Source organism: Octodon degus, unplaced genomic scaffold, assembly GCF_000260255.1.
Source record: "Octodon degus isolate 3935 unplaced genomic scaffold, OctDeg1.0 scaffold00035, whole genome shotgun sequence".
Lineage (NCBI taxonomy): Eukaryota > Metazoa > Chordata > Mammalia > Rodentia > Octodontidae > Octodon > Octodon degus.
The window spans coordinates 3,779,032-3,784,270 of NW_004524611.1; the positions used below are offsets into that span (position 1 = coordinate 3,779,032).

The following is a 5,239-nucleotide window of genomic DNA, read 5'->3' on the forward strand; positions in this document are numbered from 1 at the left end:
GCAGCCACCTTGTAGGGAAACCTCCCTGCACCTGCGCAGCCACCTTGTGGGGGACCCAAAGGTCCAAAGCCAGAGGTGGCAGAAGAGGGACTCTCGCCAAGAGTTCTGGAGGAACCGTCCAAATGCCAGAGCCATCGGGGACCCCACCAAAGATGACCCCGGAGTACAGTCCAAGTGGGTGGCACTGGACAGCAGACCGCAGACGCAGGGAGGAGCGCAGGCCCGGGTGCGGAGCGCGCTTCCGCGCAGACGCCGCCTCGAGAGCTCTTCTATTCACGGGCTGCTGGCTCTCCACGTGACAGCCATGCGAGCCCAGGAAAGTTGTCAGCAGGTCGGCATCTAAGCAGCCCTGTGGCTGGCTTTGTCTTCTCTAAACTCTGCACCGTGAGCAGCTGTGTAGAGTGGTGCCCTGCCAGGATTGACTGATTGATTGATTTTTTCTATTTAGCACAGGGTCCACAGGGTCCACAGGGTCCACAGGGTCCACAGGATCCACAGGGTCTACAGGGTCTCACTACACAGATCAGACTCGGAGTGATTCTCCCGTTTTCAGCCTCCCAAGTGCTGGGGTTATAGGCACCCACCACCACGCCAAGTCTCAATCGCTATCTCAGCGTGCTCCCGGGGTGGGGCCGGCACGGCACACCGGGGATCGAACCCCAGTCTCTGCACTCTGCTTAAGCAGGCGCTTTAGTCCGCTGAGCTATCTGGCCTGCCCTCTACCAGGATTCAGAATCAGAAGGTCTACAGTGTAAGCCTGCCAGACAGACTGAAAATTGGGAAGCTGCGCTTTCTTTGTATTTCTTTTCGTACCAGGTGGGGTCAGGATTAGTTTTTACTCATTGTTAATGAGACCCCGTTACTCCTGCTCATGGGATAGCTTTCAACAATTCTGGTGCAAGCTGGGTGTGGTAGTGCTCATCTGTAATCCTGGCCCTCAGGAGGCTGAGGCAGGAGGGTCACTTCGAGTTCAAGGCCAGTCCGGGCTACCTAGCAAGACCCTGTCTCAAACAAACAAAAATTCTGGGTCATTGGTGAAAAACAAAACAGTCATTCTATCTTATCTCTGCCATAAATAATCTCTTTAGAAAGAGAAAGCTATACAGAAAATCAACAGTTGTCATAAAATATTCCATCTCCTTTCTAAATATTCCTCTGGGATAAAAGAGGTCTGTTGCAAATCACAGCCTGTCTCGAGACCTGATTCAGCATTGAGGGTCTGCCTCCTGGCACACGGCTGCATGTGTGTCGTGCATGGAGATGTGTGGGTGTATACGAGTGTACAAGCATGCACGTGTGTGTGCGAGACACGGAGTACCGCTTCGAGGACCTCTGCACATGAGGCTCCTCTTTGGCCTGCCCCTGCGGAACCTGGAGCGGAGCTACCCAGCACAGGTGGGGCCCTGCTTTTCACACGAGGCCGCCTGGCAAAGCCACGGACGTGTACCAAAGGCACGAACTTACTCACACCTAGATCCTCGCAGAAGAGAAAATATTCGCAGCAGATCTTTGTGGGAGAAATTCTGGGCGTAGTTCCTCTTTCCCAGGCCTGTCTGGATTCCGAGCACTTGCTCCAAACTCCAACGTGTGCAGGAATTCAAAGCAGGGAAGTCTTTATACTTTGCTGCGCATTTCTGGCTGTGGAGACGCGTTTTGTGAGAGGCCTGAGTCCATCCTGAAGTGTTCTGGTCTCTCCGTGCTCTTCGCTGTAGGCACTGTGGTCGCGCACTGCCTGCCCCCGGCCACTTCCTACAACGTGTCCTTCCTCTCTCGGGTCCACACGGGCTGCAGCCCGTCCCGGCCCAGCGTGACTGTTCAGTACCAGAAGCAGCAAACGCGTCTGCTCCCTCTCCAGGCTTAGCAACTCTGTTCTGAATCAGGAGTGGTGCGCCCCAGGCAGCTCCACTCACCTGCAGGGGGCGCTGGGCCTTTCCTGGAAGCCCCAGGCGCTGGGGTCCTTAGGTGGGATGTGGAGGCACCCCAGGCCTAGCGTGGTCCCCATCCTGCTGGCCTCAAGCTCTGCCCTTCTAGCCCCTGGGCTCTTCCCGTGGCCCTTGACCAGGCGGGGTGGGGAGCAGGGCAGACCCAGCCCCTGCACAGAGCCAAACACACAAATGGAACCGTGTGTGCCACAGACACTGACGTCACCTTTGTGGCTGTCACCAAGGAAACCACACCCCTGGAGTTCATGTGGCACTTTGGAGATGGACCCCCAGTGAAGACGACCTCCAGAAGCACCGGAGGCAGCTTGTTGTCCCCCAGCGGTCAGTGACCTTGGGCATCGTGTCACAGGGGCCCAAGTGGTGCTGCTGCTAAACTTTACACAGGTGGTGTGAGGGTCACCCCCTGCCACCAGTGTAAAGTTCAGGGCATCCTGTCTACTGTGTTAACAAACCACCAAGTACTTCTGCGAATTGAGCTCAAGTGGGAGAATTAAAGGTAGAGGCGTGAGGTGCGGTACTGCTGAACTGTAATCCCAGCAGCTGAGGAAGATGAGCCGGGGCGATAGCAGTTTCAAAATTTTTGAGCTTTGGTTTGTTGGGTTTTTGAGACAGAGTCTTGCTACGTTGACCAGGCTGACCTGGAACTCATGGTGATCCTCCTGCCTCTGCTTCCCAAGTGCTGGGATTGCAGGCCTGCACCACTGAGCCCACTGGTCGAAAGTTTTAAGCCTGCGCAATTTAGAATCAAAAGATTTTGAGGAAGAGGGCCTCGCTTCTACTCATGGTGCTCTGAGATCAAGGGTTTGGGCTCGGACCGGACCACCCCAGGTCCCTGTCCCGACACCACCGGGTGACTGAGGGTGCATCCTCCCCCAACACCCTGCTTGGAGAAGGAACTGAGGGACACGGGAGAGGCCAAGGGCTGCTGTCCCTGTCCCCATGAGGCACCCATCCCTGGCAGGGCCACACGTCCTGGTGCCAGCTCAGCCACCCTCTGCTGGCACAGGCGGGGCTCTCTGGGGCTGAGCTCTGTGTCCGTCTTCCTCATCAGGTATTGGGTGACAGTCACCGCTGCCAGCCCAATGGGCCACGCGGTCTCAAGGTAGAGCAGCAGGTCAAAGCCATCCGGCTTGTGTCCACTCCCACAGTGCTGGTGAACGCCAGCATGGCCTTCAAGTGCAGAATCAACTTCGGCTTGGACTTTGCTTTCCAGTGGGACTCTGGGGATGGCGCTGTCAGCCTGGGCAGTAGATCTGCAAGCCATGTTTACAGCAGGTGCAGCTGCGGACGGGGGTGTCGTGGGTGGGTGTGTCTCGGCTCACTTCAGCTCAGGTGCTAGACATGGACGTGACTGCCGGGCTGTGGCTAGGGGGACCTCATGGCGGGGAGAGGCCAAGAGGGAGAGGGGTGCCCAGCACCCTTGGAGGCTTCCTGCTGCAGCTTGTTTACTCAGAAGGCAGAGACCATGTGGGGCATTTGCACCAGAGGTAGGGGACAAAAGTCACAGGAGAGTAAGGTCACAGCCAGGGAGGTCGCAGAGACCGTGGCCCAGGGCAGCAGTCTTGAGGCCTTGGGTCACAGAGGCCGGCAGAGAAGCTGAAGTACTGTGACAGGTCACACGGGCTCAGGTCACAACGAACACAGACCTTTGATTTGGCTTTTCAAAGCATACAGAGATGCGGTCGTGTGTCCCTCCGTGACCAGGGCGCACTGTGTGCGGTCACTTGGTGTGGGCCCTAGATGCAGTCGGGATGGCCAAGGCAGATGCTAGGGCTGCAGCGGGAGAACGAAGCGGGGTAGGGTCAGCGGGAGCTTTGCCTTTTGCCAGCCGTCAGAGCAGATGCCGGAGGATGGTGGACGTGTAACACCAGGCACAGAGACAGCGTTGCTGGTTAGGACCAGCAGGTGTTCTGTTCTGTACGTGACTCTGCACAAGCTCTGGCTTTATACAGCGGGAGAGACGGGGCTGGGTGTATGCTGGCCTGCATCAACAGCTACATGGGGCCCTCCAGTGTCACTAGACACAGGCCTGGCTCGGCTCCATTATAATCCTATGGGACCAAAGAGCCATCATGCAGTGGCCAGAATATGAGAAAGAGGCTGGCTGCCTCTGTCCAAAACGACGGTGGCCATTCCTGGAGGGATGGTCTGGCCCATGGGAAGCCATGGACTTGCACGGTTCAAGGTCAGGTGCAAGGTCCCGTGCGGATGAGGGGAGTCGTGGTGTCCAGGTCTGGTGGCCTTGAGGGCCTCCCTCTTGCGCTCACAGGGAGGGCGAGTTCACAGCGTGAGTCCTGGCCTTCAACAACGTCAGCTCGGCCGCCCTGAGCACGCAGCTCTTCATTCTGCGCCAGCCCTGTGAGCCTCTCCTGGTGAAGAACATGGGGCCCACCAAAGATCCAGGTAGGGCTGGGATGCATTAGGATAGGCGGGGCCTTTGGGGATGGGGGCGCAGACAGGCACAGAGGAGACCTGCTCCGTCCCCGCGGGGAGCAGAGGTCCTCCCTGTGCGGGGCTGGGGCCTGGGGGGAGGGGGGCACAGAACAAGGTGGTTCTCTGCTGGGTGGCTCATGCCTTCTGCACCATTCGCCATTTGCTGCAAGGAACTGTCGATCTTGTTTCTAGTCTTTCTTTTATTTCTTCTTTCCTGAGTCTTTTTTTTTTTTTTTTTCTTTCATGGCCTGAGAACTGCGGCAGTTTTGCAAGAGAAAGAAAAATAGCACCAAAACTACAACATGGCTGTTAAGTGCTGGGCTGTCGTTCCCTCTGCTCAAAACAAAGTTGTTTCTTAACTATACCTGTCTGCTCTGCCTGTGTAGCAGCCAGGGACGCTTGGTCTCATACATGTTGAGACAAAAGGGGTCCAGGGAGATGGCTCAGTGGAATAAGCGCTTCCCTGGCAAGCGCAAGGGTCTGAGTTCAATTCCCCGGTTCCACCCCCCACCCAAAAAAAAAGAAACCATCAGTTGTTGAGTGCCAACAACTAGTTAGAAAACAGCTGGTTAGGGCTGGTGAGATGGCTCAGTGGTCTAAAGCACCTAGTTAGAACAAGCTTAGCTAAAGCAAAGGGACCGCGGTTCAATCCCCCAGCACCACATGCCAGCCAGCCCCGCCCCCTGGTGGGCTGAGCTGGCCACACACACACACACACATAAAATAAAAAAAAATAAAAAATAAAAAAAAATAAAAAAAGAAAACAGCTGGTTAGGTTAGAAAAAAGGAGGAAAGGGGTTTGGTTTTGTTTTTTCAAGTCCTTTGGATGGAAAGCACTGTTTCTCAGGACACAGGTGCTCGGT

At 56.0% G+C, this 5,239-nt stretch overlaps 1 non-coding gene across 1 annotated transcript; it reads left to right on the forward strand.

Moving 5' to 3' along the window:
* The first annotated feature begins 4,657 nt into the window (after window positions 1–4,657).
* LOC111816618 lies at window positions 4,658–4,789 on the forward strand. The gene has a single exon (XR_002820977.1). It is a non-coding gene; the product is annotated as a small nucleolar RNA SNORA63 (small nucleolar RNA).
* The last annotated feature ends 450 nt before the right edge of the window (window positions 4,790–5,239 follow it).